Genomic DNA, 15,882 nt, shown 5'->3' on the forward strand with positions numbered 1-15,882 from the left:
TTCAAATTTTTATCTTTCCGCAGATCCCAACCTTGTGTTTCTCCATCCCGATGTATCCATATGTTCATTCATTTGTTCCTTCGCTGGTTCCTACGGTGTTCGACGATGTGAGTCTCCGTTGTTGATGTCGTCTTCTTCTGGCGTCGTCATCCCTCAATTCTCTTGATTTCTTCGTTGTTAGTTATGATGTTACTTCTCTCTGTCCTCATCGCTCTATCTTTTCTATTTACTTCTCTTTTCTCTTCCTTTACTCAATTCTTTTTCTCCTATTCCTTTACTTTATCATCTATATTTTCTTTTGCTCCTTGTCTCTTACATTTCATGCTTCTCACATTTTTCTTACACTTCTCTTCAATTTCTTACTTCTATCTTACTATATCTTACCTCATATCATTTTACTAAGATTACAAATTCCGAGTAGTTACATGGAATGTTAAAGGGTTGAATAACCCCATTAAGCGTCAACGTGTCCTAACTCACTTGGCACGGCTTAAGGCCGATATAGCTCTCATACAAGAATCCCACCTTTCGGACACAGAAGCTACTAAACTTAAACGTTGCTGGGTAGGACATGTTTTTCATTCTCCTGCTTTAGGTAAAAAAAATGGTACTGTTATTTTATGTCATAAGAAGTTAAATGTTTCTGCTGTAACTCAAGAACATGATGATAGTGGCCGTTGGGTTATTACTAAGCTCCTTATTGATAAAATACCTATTGTTATCTTTAATGTTTACGCACCTACAGGTGTTGATAAGTTGTTTTGGCCTGCTATTTCTGATAAATTAGTTACTATTAATGAACAATATGTTATTTTTGGTGGTGATTGCAACCAAGTCCTCGACCCTTTTCTTGATAGAAATTCCAAAGTTAAATTTATCCCTTCCAAGATGCATTCCCAATTTACTACCTCGATTCAAAACTATGCTCTAGTCGACATTTGGAGATTATGTAATCCTGACCTTAAAGAATACACGTTTTATTCCCCCACACATCATTCGCAATCTCGTATAGATTATCTATTTCTCAGTAAATCCCTAGCACAACTAGTCACCCATTCAGAAATAGGTTCCATTCTAATCTCAGACCATGCCCCCGTTTTTGTTGATATTGACCTTATTCCCTTTTCCCCTACTTCGGGACGTTGGAGATTTAATAATTCATTACTTTTGGACCCCATTTTTACCACTAAATTTAAGGAGTTTGCCTCTGAATTTTTTACACTAAATCATCTCCCTGAATCTTCCTTTGTCACTGTTTGGGACTCTTTTAAAGCAGCTGCTAGAGGATTTATCATTGACTTTGTCTCTCACAAGAAAAAACAGTCGATTCTCAAGTCAGCTCAAATTTTGGATAAGATAAAAAAACTAGAATATACATATTATAAATCTACCTCTGAATCTTCCCTTCGCGAACTTCTCTCTGCCAAAATTGAATTTAATAGATTTACTACTAACGCAGCTTCCAACTCTCTTCTTAAATGTAATTCCCGCTACTATGGAGGTCAAAACAAAATGGGCAAACTTCTAGCTAACTACTTAAAAATACGCAAAGAAAGAACACAGATTGAGTCCTTGCTAGATTCTGCCGGTGTTTCTCTGTTCAAAGACAAGGATATTTTAGCTCAGTTTGTCTCATTTTACCAAACTTTATACACTCCTGAGTCTAGCCCTGATCCTGATGTCCTTTTATCATATTTCCAAGATATCCCTTCCCCTCAATCTTCTCATGTAGATTTTCAATCCTTGACTTTGGACATTTCCCCCTCTGAAATTTCACATGCGGTTTCGATCCTACGTAGAGGCAAAGCCCCGGGACCGGACGGTTTTACTATTGAGTTTTACAACCACTTCTCCTCCCTTCTCCTCCCTAAGCTTTTACTATTATTTCAATCCTTTGTCCAATCTGGATTTTCTCAGGGATCTTTTCAGGAAGCATTAATCTGTCTCATACCCAAGCCAGATAAAGATCATACGTTATGTAAAAATTATCGCCCAATTTCTCTGGTAAACACTGATTATAAAATTTTCGCCAAAATTATAGCCCTTCGACTTGATCCTCTCCTACCAGAACTTATCGGCCCGGAGCAATCCGGATTCGTTAAAGGTCGCTTGTCGTCCGATAATTCTCGTGTTTTCTTTAACATTTTAAGTAAAGCGACCTCTCTTCCATCTCCTCTAGCTGCCATTTCTCTCGATGCCGAGAAGGCCTTTGATAGAATAGGGTGGGATTTTATGTTTCAAGCTCTTCGTTGGTTTGGTTTTCCACCTAAATTCATTTCTCTTATTTCTTTACTTTATTCCAGTCCCCATGCCTCCATCTTTGCCAACGGTATCACTTCTGATTATTTTCCTCTTCACAGAGGAGTCCGTCAAGGATGTCCTCTATCTCCTCTTCTATTTATTCTAGCTTTAGAGCCCTTCTTAACTAAAATTAGACGAGATGAGCACATTTCTGGTTTTCAATATGGCTCCCAACAGCAGGTTAAGTTATCAGTCTACGCGGATGATATTTTATTTTATTGTTCCGACCCTCAAACAACTTTACCTTCCTTCCTTAATCAAGTATCTGCTTTCTCTACCGTATCTGGATATAAACTTAATACGGACAAATGTGAAATACTCCCCCTGAACCCATTATGCCACAAACATCTATTTGACACATCTGGCTTCTCCTGGCAACCCTCTAAGATTAAATATTTGGGTGTCTGGTTCGCCCCTCGCCTTTCTGATACCCTCAAATTTAATTTTGAATCTCTCTCTACTAAGATCACTACTTCTACCACACGTTGGAATCCTCTCTTTCTTTCCTGGTGGGGACGATTGGACTCCATAAAAATGATGTTAGCGCCTTTAGTTCTCTACACCATTTCTATGACTCCTATTCGCATTCCAAATCATTACTTTAAGTTAATAGATTCTATTTTGCTAAAATTTTTATGGAAGGGGAAAAGATCTCGAATAGCTCTTTCTGTTTTGAAAAGGGATAAATCTATAGGAGGGGTCAAATTCCCCAATTTTAAAGCATATCATACTGCCTTTTCTTTAAAACAAGCCCTACGCTGGCTCTCTTCAGATCTTCCGTATTATCCTCCACTTTGGCTCACGCTAGAAACATCCTTCCTTCATCCCTATGACTTCAACGAAGTTCTTTCCTTTTCCTCTAATGTCTCCTCTCTTCGATCTCCTATAATTTCTCGCACTCGTTCCCTTCTTCAGCCTTACTTATTATCCTCTTATCCTTCTACTTCTTCTATTCACACTCAACCTATATGGCATAATAAGCATCTTCAAATTCGCAATCGTTCTCTCTATTGGAAATCTTGGCACTCTCGTGGTTTAAAATGGATTTCTCAGCTTCTCTCTGATGCTGTTCCTCTCCCCTTTCACCTTCTTCAAGAACAATTTTCACTACCTTCCTCTTCTCGTAAACAATATTTATCGCTAATCCCATCCCTTCTCCAATATATCTCCGATCTTCCCAACACCAATTCTATTCCAATACCTCATCTTCCTATCTCCAATGCCCTTGACCACTCCCCCTCTGCTTCTTTTCTATATAAAACTCTACAATCATCGTCTGAACGTTCTAAATCTAAAGTTGAGTTGGCTTGGGAAGAAGACTTGTCTCAAAACTGGCTCCCTATTTTTTGGGATAAAATTTGGTCTAAAATTCACAAAACATCTCGAGCTGCCAATACTACCCAAACTTTATTTTTTATTTATAATCGTACATTATATACTCCCTTTATTTTATCATCTTTCTCATCAGACACTCCTTCCACCTGTTGGTCCTGTTCTTGTCCTATAGCTGATTTGAAACACATGCTCTTTGAATGCCCTCCCATTCTACACTTCTGGCATTTAGTTTGGTCCCAAATCCAAAAACTTTTCAACATCACTCATCCCTTTTCCATCCTTCATATTTTTCTAGGTTCCCTTTCCCCTGATCTTCCTGGATCCCACCTTAAACTCAAGCTGATGGACCTCCTGATTGCCATAGCCTTTCATCATATTACATCACATTGGAAACAGGCTAATGATGTTTCCTTCACTGCATGGTGGAACGCAGTGTGTTTTAACCATCGTCTAGACACAAATTTTGTATCCCCTATTTCCCTAGCAATTCAACGTGACCTATTATGGATCCCCCTTACCGAATATCTATCCCAGATCTCCAGACCACCTCCCATTTCTCCATTACGCAATGTCGAAGTTCAAAAACCACCATGAATGTTTTGTCTTTTATATCTATAAGTTTATTGATACACGCTATGTTTTCTTATTGTTATTTCTCAGATTTATATTTTTACTGATTTTCCTCCTCCTCAATACTCTAGCATTTCTTCACTACATATTGTTCTTTTCATTTTTTATGCATAATTCCACTGTAATGTAAGAGAAAAGTTATGTTTTTATAACTTATGATTGTTTCTTCCTGTACTGCTTTTCTATTTTCATTCCTTAATAAAATTCAAACTTAAAAAAAAAAAAAAAAAAAAAGAACACTCTGGGACATTCTGTCACTGGGCTATAGTTGGGCTACATCTGGCTGATATTTGGGCTACATTTGGGCTCTTTTGTCTCTGGTGGCCATCTTGGGAGACTGCATATCAGAATTTTTTTAATGAAATATAAGAGGATTTGAGAAGTCACTCAAAATGTGCCCTAATTTTTCTTTCTTCAGCACTAATCATAATTTCTATGGCAAAATGAACCCCCTCATTTTGTTCCTTTGCAAATTAAATGTTTTAAGTGTTAACACTTTATTTCAATCAAGATGACTTCAGGTGTGCCATACTTTTGTCATAAGTAAGACTGTTAGCGCTCTAGCTGTTCTTTATAACACTCTGGGACATTCTGTCACTGGGCTATAGTTGGGCTACATCTGGCTGATATTTGGGCTACATTTGTTTTTTTTTGTCTCTGGTGGCCATCTTTGGGCTACATTGGGCTACATTGGGCTACATTGGGCTACATTTAGGCTCCAACATATATATAGCCCAATGTAGCCCAATATATATTTTTCAAAGTTAATTTTCGTAAAAACCACTGGAGCATATATCTTGAGACATAGCAAAGGCACATTGGGCTACCAGTCCCTACAATTTTGCCAAGTTTTGTGGAAATCCATTCAGCCGTTCGAGCTAAAAGTGAGTCCAACCGCCCTATGGAAAACTCAATGTTAAAAACACGTTTTGGGACCCCCCTTTTTTCTCGGCCCCCGCTTGACGAAACCCCCCAAACTTTCAGGGGACGCTCAGAAACAAAATGTGCCATTTTCCTGAAAATTTCAGCCAATTCCGTCTATCAACGCCAAAGTTATTCAACATAGAATTTTCAGAAATCCCTATTCAAAAAAATCCTAACTATATATATCTACTGGCCACCGCCAGTAGGTAATATATATATATATATATATATCGCAGCACATATCAACTCCATCCAGTTGAAAAAATGGCAAGCACACTGGTATCCGATTTCGTGGATGATTTATTGCAAACCCCCCTTCACCCCAGACAGACGTGTTTCGCTATACAAGCTTCGTCAGTGAAAAAAAAAAAAAAAAATATATATATATATATATATATATATATATATATATATATATTCACCACAAAAAGAGGCCAACTCCGTCTTAGTTTCCAGAAAGGACATTTAATGGTCTGCGCCACAGCAATACATCCACTCTACTATCCTTACGCGTTTCAACGGTCTTGCCGCCTTGTTCACAGGTGAGTGATTAATATAGTCCTAGTGGTCATGTGGTCTGTTCAAGATACTACAGACCCCACAATGCAACATGTGGGAATCGCCAAAACGTGAGATGCTGTAAATTCTTAGTTTGTGCTGAATAGCGTTATTCTCCAACAGTCACGAAAACAATGTTCTGAAACATGGAGCATGTCTTGCAAATTAAAAGCACAATGCCTTGGTATGCTGTGGCGCTGCAGGTAATTCTTGAAAAGCGGTGTGCAGGGAGAAGAATCACCTCTCCCCTCTCCCTTTCTCTAGCCGCCACTCACCAGATTGCTGCGGAAATCCAATTAGCCGGTGTGGCAGTTCGAGCGGGTCGTTCCCCCTCCATCTATATTTTCCAAAAAAGTCTCCATTTTACTGGGGGCTGTCGACCCATGCAGGGCGGGCTCTTGACAACAGGAACGGAGAATCCTGAAACTTTACTTTCACCACAAAAAGAGCCCAACTCCGTCTTAGTTTCCAGAAAGGACATTTAATGGTCTGCGCCACAGCAATACATCCACTCTACTATCCTTACGCGTTTCAACGGTCTTGCCGCCTTGTTCACAGGTGAGTGATTAATATAGTCCCAGTGGTCATGTGGTCTGTTCAAGATACTACAGACCCCACAATGCAACATGTGGGAATCGCCAAAACGTGAGATACTGTAAATTCTTAGTTTGTGCTGAATAGCGTTATTCTCCAACAGTCACGAAAACAATGTTCTGAAACATGGAGCATGTCTTGCAAATTAAAAGCACAATTCCTTGATATGCTGTGGCGCTGCAGGTAATTCTTGAAAAGCGGTGTGCAGGGAGAAGAATCACCTCTCCCCTCTCCCTTTCTCTAGCCGCCACTCACCAGATTGCTGCGGAAATCCAATTAGCCGGTGTGGCAGTTCGAGCGAGTCGTTCCCCCTCCATCTATATTTTCCAAAAAAGTCTCCATTTTACTGGGGGCTGTCGACCCATGCAGGGCGGGCTCTTCACAACAGGAACGGTGAATCCTGAAACTTTACTTTCACCACAAAAAGAGCCCAACTCCGTCTTAGTTTCCAGAAACGACATTTAATGGTCTGCGCCACAGCAATACATCCACTCTACTATCCTTACGCGTTTCAACGGTCTTGCCGCCTTGTTCACAGGTGAGTGATTAATATAGTCCCAGTGGTCATGTGGTCTGTTCAAGATACTACAGACCCCACAATGCAACATGTGGGAATCCCCAAAACGTGAAATGCTGTAAATTCTTAGTTTGTGCTGAATAGCGTTATTCTCCAACAGTCACGAAAACAATGTTCTGAAACATGGAGCATGGTGAAAGTAAAGTTTCAGGATTCTCCGTTCCTGTTGTCAAGAGCCCGCCCTGCATGGGTCGACAGCCCCCAGTAAAATGGAGACTTTTTTGGAAAATATAGATGGAGGGGGAACGACCCGCTCGAACTGCCACACCGGCTAATTGGATTTCCGCAGCAATCTGGTGAGTGGCGGCTAGAGAAAGGGAGAGGGGAGAGGTGATTCTTCTCCCTGTACACCGCTTTTCAAGAATTACCTGCAGCGCCAGAGCATACCAAGGCATTGTGCTTTTAATTTGCAAGACATGTTCCATGTTTCAATAGATTGTTTTCGTGACTGTTGGAGAATAACGCTATTCAGCACAAACTAAGAATTTACAGCATCTCACGTTTTGGCGATTCCCACATGTTGCATTGTGGGGTCTGTAGTATCTTGAACAGACCACATGACCACTGGGACTATATTAATCACTCACCTGTGAACAAGGCGGCAAGACCGTTGAAACGCGTAAGGATAGTAGAGTGGATGTATTGCTGTGGCGCAGACCATTAAATGTCCTTTCTGGAAACTAAGACGGAGTTGGGCTCTTTTTGTGGTGAAAGTAAAGTTTCAGGATTCTCCGTTCCTGTTGTCAAGAGCCCGCCCTGCATGGGTCGACAGCCCCCAGTAAAATGGAGACTTTTTTGGAAAAAATAAATAAATATATATATATATATATATATATATATATATATATATATATATATATATATATATATATATATATATATATATATATATATATATATATATATATATATATATAATATATATATATATATATATATATATATATATATAAATGGATCTAATGATAAAGTTTTATTTATATATATATATATGTATATATATATATATATATATATATATAAAACTTTATCATTAGATCCATATATAGGTTGATTAAGAAATCAATAACATGTAAGGTAATGAGCGTATGCTTATGGACTTATTTCCCTATAATAACACATACCTGTCACAATGTGTAATTTCGAGTATAGCAATTGTATCTGTATGTACTTAATGATGAAAATATTTGGGGCTAAATAGAAAACAAAAAAAAATAACATTTTAAAAACATTTAAATACATTTTTTTAAATCATCGTGGTCTGCAAAATGGAAAGCCTGAGTTTGTGAATATTTATACATGCATGCGCTTATAGAACTTTATCTAGCAAAATTTGTATCTCCTGAATATTTAACATATTTGTATCAAAAATAAAATCTTTATGTACCTTTTATCTGTGGTTATATATTTACATATATTTTCCTACCACTGCAGGAAAAAAAACGAATTTCCCGGAACCTCACCAAACCACTACTCTATGACTCATACTATTCATTTTTTCAAACTTTCCCTACCTACTCTCTCTGACTCATCCCAAACCGTTTTCACTACTATGAACATCCAAATAATCCTTTCTAAACTCTTCCGTCATCTTTCCATCCTTTCTCCTCCTCATGCAACTAACATGCTTACATTTCCACCACTCCCAATAACAATATATATTTTACTCTACTAATCCACCACTAACACACCTTGGGTTTCCGTGTACCGTGCTACCCACCGAAAAGTGCAATGCCTTGTCAAGGGGTAGTAAGTGCTATATAAATACAACTACAAATGGTCGGAGATTTGCTCTAGTAGAGGGCTGGATGAAACCCATTCTTGAGACGGATTGTAAATGGGAACCCCTGACATACATAGTTAATAGGGGGCTAGGATAACAGGTTTCTCCAAGGGCAAATATACCTTCCTATATACAAAAAGGAAAAAAAAGCAGACCTGCGTATTGGGACAACCTTTTCCTAATATGTGCATCTGCATTCACTTAGACATTGGGGAAATAGCAACTTGTACACATGCTATTTAATATTTCAAGTAGCAATCCTAAAAACCTGAAAAGCTTAGTTTTCTAGTGTACTGTTGGCAATATTTTTTAATATGATAAGTATTAAATCAGCACTTGTTCATAGCAATACTTTTATGAGGGCAAATGTATTATTCTGTGTTGGAAATCGTGCCCAAAGAACTCAAAATATTTTTTTCTGAGAGCATTAAATAAAATTATATTTTCAAATTAGAAACTTATGAAAGTATATGTTGGCTTCCAATCTGGATGTCATGACATTGGCACTTTCATTAAAGCCACCATCGAGAGAATCTACTAGCATTTTTAGAAACGTAGAATCACAAACTATAAAGATGAACACAGATTTCTTCTGAAAGCATGTCACGTTTAATTAAATGAAGTGTACTCAATGTATCAAACCAGCTGCAAGCCTACTAGCAAACCAGGAACATACTGTATTTTAGGCCAAACATTTGTAGTTTTCTGATCGACAAATATTGAACAAGACCTTACTGTAATATCAGAGAATAATATTTGGACTATGTTTGACCTAGCACCATTGGTGTGGTCTCCCTTGCATTTTTGCCTATGCCTCCAGTGTTGTTGCTGTTTGTTGGACTCCGTTTTGCTGGTCTAGATGCTTTGGGCACTTTACCACTGCCTTTCAGTGTCAAAGTGCGAGTGCTCCCTTTGGAAATTGTTGTTATGGATTAGTGATTCCATGATCTGCATATTTGATTTACTTGTCAGACCCTCGTACAGTGCATTGTGTGCCCATGGCCTGTAAATCAAATGCTGCTAGTGGGCTGCAGGACTTATTGTGCCAGCCACAGAAGAAGTCTGTAAAATGTGACTCTGGCCTGCCATTTCAGAGCCTGTAGGCAGTCTAGTACTGCAGTGTCGACTTGGCAAGTGCACCCACTTGCCAAGCCCTAACCTTCCCTTTTCTTACATGTCAGTGACCACTATGGTTGGCCCACGGTACCCCTGTGGGCAGGGTGCAGTGTATGTGAAAGGTAGGACATGCTGTGGTGTGTGTGGCATGTCCTGATAGTGAATTACTGCCAATTTAGTTTTTCACTATTGCAAGGCTACCTGTTCCCATGGCCAGTTATGTTTATAAGACTCACCATTCTGTCCTATGGGAACAGGTGGCCTTGCAGTTGTGAAAAGCAAAATTGGCTGTAATTCACTATCAGGACATGCCACACATATTTAGGGGTGCAGGTCACTCACAACATCACCAAGCTAGCTCAGGTAAATCTTGAGCTAAATAGGAAAGAGTCAAGATCATTAATATGATCCTGGGGGAGCCTTCCTCTTTCTATCTTGGGCCGCTCCAATTTGGTAAAAATGTAAATTTTACCAAAATGTACATTTATCTTCGATGCAATCCCTCTATCCTTTAATCCTGAAGCAATAAAAACACTGCAAGGAGAAATATCCAGCTTCGTTTAGTCTTGTAAGGGAGTGAAGATCGCATGGAAGAAATTGCAGAGTTCAAGTTAGAAGGTGGTATCGCAAGCCCTGGCTTCAGTTTTTATTCCTTGTCCTTCCAGTTGAAGAATGTAAGATCTCTTATATTTGAGTCATCATGCTTTCCTCCCTTCCTCCAAGCTATGACAAAAAATCTTCCCTTAGGCGGCGATGATTTTCTTTTCGAATTTACCCACCCTAATTGTTTTACAAAAGTCAAACTAAAGGGCTAGAGAGCTGTTAGCGAACTCTCGTTTCAGATCAGAAGGATCCTGAATATTCCATATTACAGATCTGGTGCCTTTATTTTGAATTCCCCAGGCACTCTCATCTGTCTAAAAGACAATTTGACTGTCCCATTGATGGAAAAAGGGAATGACAAATGGGGACAACTTTCGCAAAATAACAAGCTACCCTCTTGGGAACTTTTACATAATATTACGAATCAGAGGCTTTCTAGGTTCAAATTTAATCAAAAGTTGGGCAGCTAACTTAGGTAAGCATGGGGAAGGAAATAAAGACTGTGAAAATAATCTGCTTGGGCCCCTCTACCCATGGAAAGAAGCCTCAAAATGGTACTAGACGTTGGTAAAAGGGACCCAGCACTAATGTCTGGAGGAGCCCTTGAAGATAGACCTGCCATCGGCCGATACAACACTCTTATGGCAAGAGTCGATGCGCACCTTATGGGTTGTTGTTAAAGCTGCTCCTCTCAGATGGAACCATCCGTTTACACTTCACACAGCATATTGGACCCCTAAAAGGCTATCAAAATTGGGAGGCGAAGGTGTTAAGGCCTGCTTAAAGTGTGCTTCTGTGAATGTGTATGATTTACATATTTTCCGTCAGTGTCCCCAGATCCAGGGCTTCTGGCAAGATGTTGGTAAGACTATCTCAGAGATTCTGGGGAAAGAAATTGAGGTAATCTCTCCTATAGTTATTTTTGAGATTCTACCAGGAGCGGGTCCTAAATGTAAATGCACAAAACTACTAGTACATTTAATTTTCATTTTAGTCCTTCTGGCAAGAAGATAAATTTGTTTTAAATGGGTATCGCCTCTGTCCCCAGTGCTTCTGGACTCGGTTAGTTCACTTAATAGAGTCAACAAGCTGGATCATGGCTGTCCTTCTAAAAAAAGAACAAGATTTTGGGTGGCTTGGGATGAATGGGCCAATAAGGTATACAATATAATATCCTAAACTGGTCCTATGATTATGAAATAAGTAAGACTATGGCAAGAAGGTCAATACTTGTTAAGATCGCTATGCTTCCCTCCTTCTGCCTAGACGCCTTGAGGTTGGCCTTTAAAGATTCTTGGAGATGGCAAGGTAACAGTTAGAAGATGAGGCCTCCTTCCATAGGAGCCGTTAAAGAGACTGTACCTCCCAACCGATAATTACTTATTTATAATGTAGACTAAAAAAACAATTGTGAGAAAGAACGAAATCCACAGCACACATGAAATTAAAACTGTTAATTCTAAATGAGAGCTTCCAGGAAAAATGCATTTCAGGCTTACAATTTTAGCTAACATAAGGAAATGTCACATGAGCATTGCGAATTTGCACAGGAAAATAAGACATATTCAATTAGTATAACTGTATAGATACAAATTAACAGGTTCCATAATCACATTGAATACATGAATAATTGTCAGCTGCACAACACAAATTCTTCATATTAATGTTTTCGGCACGTTGCATTTCCTTTCTATGTTATTTGCTTCAGGTTAAATTCAAATAACCTAAGACAAATCACGTTTCACGGTATTACATTTCAAGTCAAACGCCCCCATGTTAATACGACAAAGGAATATATGTGGATGCATACTACACATGTGAATATAATGTACTCCTATAATTTGAATGCATTTTCCGCTACAGTAGTCCCTCCCTCTGATGACCTGTGTCGTCACAACCACTTTTAGTTCCTGGTAGAGTAGACCAATCTAAACAGATGTCGTAGCTGGTGTCCTCTGTCTAAACTCCTCCAATCGCTTAAGATTCTCATGACTGTCCTGCAGGTTTAAAGGAATCCTCCAACTGTCTCTCCTTGTGCCATGTGTACGCTCTTATCATACCAAACAAAATGATAACACAAATCACAATGAATATTATGGACTTCAAGATATATCCAAGAATTCCCTTACCTAGTTTAGCAAATCAACTTCCAAGTTGCCCAAATCCTTTTCTAATATTATCCCAAACTTCTTCTGTTGCTAGGTCATGTATCTCACGGGGTATTTCAGTGATATACCTTTTATATTCCCTTAGTTCTTTACTATTATCAGGGATATAAGTATCACACTGTTGGACCTTAAGCATTTTACAGACTCCACCCTCTTTAACCAATAAAACATCTAAAGCAAGAATGTTTTGCATCCCCACCACCCTTCTCAAGATCATCTCTCCATGTATGAGCAACAACGACTGAGCTGTGTTACCTGACAACTTATTCACAATGGCAGATAACCTTCTAATCTGTATGTCATTCAAAACTACGCCCAGATTAGATATTGTTGCTCCAAATATTTCTCCCACAATCTCACCAGCACTCAGTCCACTTTTCTCCAAATGTATTGACTTTCCTTTTAAACCCTCTAAATCTTTCACATGATATATCTTTGGAAACACAACAGCCACGTAGCACGTGGCATCCCAATTATTTGTAAGCCGAACATATGTATGGCTTCCACACACAAAATACACGCTTGGCAGCACTTGGACAGCTTCCTGCAGCAACTTCTTCGAAGAAGCATCGATTGTGAAAATGTGGTCACAAACACTGTGTCCCACACAATTGTGTCATAACAGGTTTGTACCTGTCGAATGCAAAGCTTGCCTCGATGTTCCCAATCTAGAGCTATAGAACCATAACTCCCATTAGCCTTGTGAGCTAACTCCTCCTTGGCCGCTCAAATTTTCCCTCCCTACTGGTAAGCTTAACTGTTAGTCCTCTATGTCTATCCTCAACGTGATCTAGAATGTATTTTTCTCTATCTGTTAGTTTGCACGTTAAGTTGTGTCTATGTGCATAAGCAGCATCTAAAGTTATTGTGGGTATGAGCTACTTTCCCATTCTTTGTTTGTAATAATTGTATTTGTTCAGATGTTTATAGACTGGAACGTCTTAAAGCAACAGATCATTATTTGAGAAATAGTACTCATAGTGACTCTTTCAATAAAACATGCTAGGAAGCAAACAACATGTAATGCCGTATGTCAAGGAAGGTGATGGTATTTAATACCTTCCTCGATCAACGCAGGCAGCTGCATATACACATAACAATCTCTAACATCCTTATCCACATACTGATACATCAACTTGGCATGAGCATTCAATGTGTTATCACCCTTGGATAAATCTACATGCAAAACGTGACTAGTTTGTTCTATTAAGCCTTTATCAGATCCTAATGTACCGTCTTTGGAGGCAGCAGAAGTGAATGTCCCTTGCAGCCCCCCCTCCCTGCACCTCAACTTGTGTGTGTTCAAAATAGATTCAGTAATGACTACAGCTATCACCATGATTACTCCTACAATAAGTGAACCTATAATACATTTGTGTTTACTGTTCGAATTTCCAGGCTCCATTTTCAAAGTTCCTCAGATTGTAGTTGTAAGAGAATCCACACAAAAAGGTCTCCTCTCTCCGCCTCTTGATGACTTACAATAAAAGTCTTTGGGCTGTAAAAGTCTTTTGCACAATATTTACACAACTTGGAAGAGTTTCCTAGCCCCCTCTTTTTCTGCTAGATGGAAAGTATCTAATTTTTACTCTTCTTCCACTCGGGCCTAGGCTATCTTCCCTCAAAAAATTTTATTGACAGTTCAAAAGTTCATTTCACATATTTTATGAGATCAGAGTCAATCTCAAAATGCACAAATCTCCTGAGTCAGATGCTGGATTCCAAAACTTAATAAATCGATGTTTTCCAGAATCAGATTCCGCAACCCACTCAACCATGGTGGATAAGGCAATTGAATGACAAAATTGCATCAGCCTCCATTCCAGGACCTCTCAACAGGATATCGAAGTCTTGGACCTCATTCTCCTCCTCATTTGTACCTAGATACGTCCACTCGGGAGAAGAGTATCTCTGGCACGGCACTCTTACTCTCCTCGATCTCCTCACTGTTCCAGGGGCTTGGTCCGACTCACTCAGTTCTGATTCGGAAGACTCACTTATTGGTGCAAGTTCCTTTTCAGTTGCAAGTCTCAAAATCCTCCTTTTCTGTCTCCCAGGCCACAATTTATTGGCAGCTTCTCGCCTTCTAGTCTGCCCCTGACCAATTTCCACACCAGTCCCTTCAGCTGAGTCAGACTCTATACAACTCACAATGTTCCTGTCTACTTCAGAGTCTATACTTAGGTCTTGAGTAGCTTGACCCCCTCAGCTCAACCTGGCAGGTATCCAGCCTCTTCAGGAACCCCCACAGCTTGGCTTGTCCCCTCCGGTGATCTTGCGACCACAGTTGGAATTACTTCTGAGAGAGGAGCTGTTTCTTCAGAGGTACCTGTGACCTGTCGAGCATGTGAAACGTGTGTCCAATGCGGCAGTCCTCCACACTTCACAGCAGTATTTGTTACCAGTATTACTTGGTAAGGCCCACGCCACGGAGGGTCAAGCCAGCTCTTCCTTACATGCTTTCTGATGAGCACCCAATCTCTGAAGCTCATGTCATCATGACAGAGGTCTTTCAATGTCAGTGCAGTGGCTGCTTCAACCTGATGAGACACAGAACAAACCACATCAGCCAATCCCATACAGTAGTCAAGGATTACGTCATCTGACATGTTTATTAAAGCTGTGGATGGTATTGCAGGTAATTGCATCACTCCTCCCATGAGGATCCTATGCAGGAATGCAAAAGTCAGGAATGCTGTGCAAACTCATTCGAACTAAGGGCAACTCATCAGGCCATTTCAAATATGTCCAAGCACACGCCTTTTCCAACCTTGCTTTTAATGTCCCATTAATCTGTTCCCTACTGCCTGAGGCCTCTGGCCTGTAACTACAATGTAGTCTCTGACCCACGATCAAGGCAGTACACAACAGCTTTATGATTTTGCTGGTATAGTATGTTTCTCTATGTGATTCCAATTTAGTTGGAAATCTGAAACGCGGCACAAGTTCCCTCAACAATTACTTTGCTACTGTTATACTAGATGGATATGCTTCCACCCACTGGGAAAATATGCACACAGCCACTAAAATGTATCTCAATGCCTTATACACAGGCATCTCAATAAATTTCAATTGGATCTGGTTGAAAGTACCCCTGACTTTCCAATGTAACTCAAGGCAACAAACGTTTTCTTCCTAGCATTCATCTGTTGACACGTAACACACCAGTGACACACTGCTTCTGCAATCATGCAAAATCTAGAATTGAACCAAGTCTGCCTGAACAGTCTCACCATTGCGTTTCTTCCTATGTGTGCTGCTCCATGAATCTGTCTTGCCATGAGATTCAACCA

Source organism: Lissotriton helveticus, chromosome 2_1, assembly GCF_964261635.1.
Source record: "Lissotriton helveticus chromosome 2_1, aLisHel1.1, whole genome shotgun sequence".
NCBI classification, from domain to species: Eukaryota; Metazoa; Chordata; class Amphibia; order Caudata; family Salamandridae; genus Lissotriton; species Lissotriton helveticus.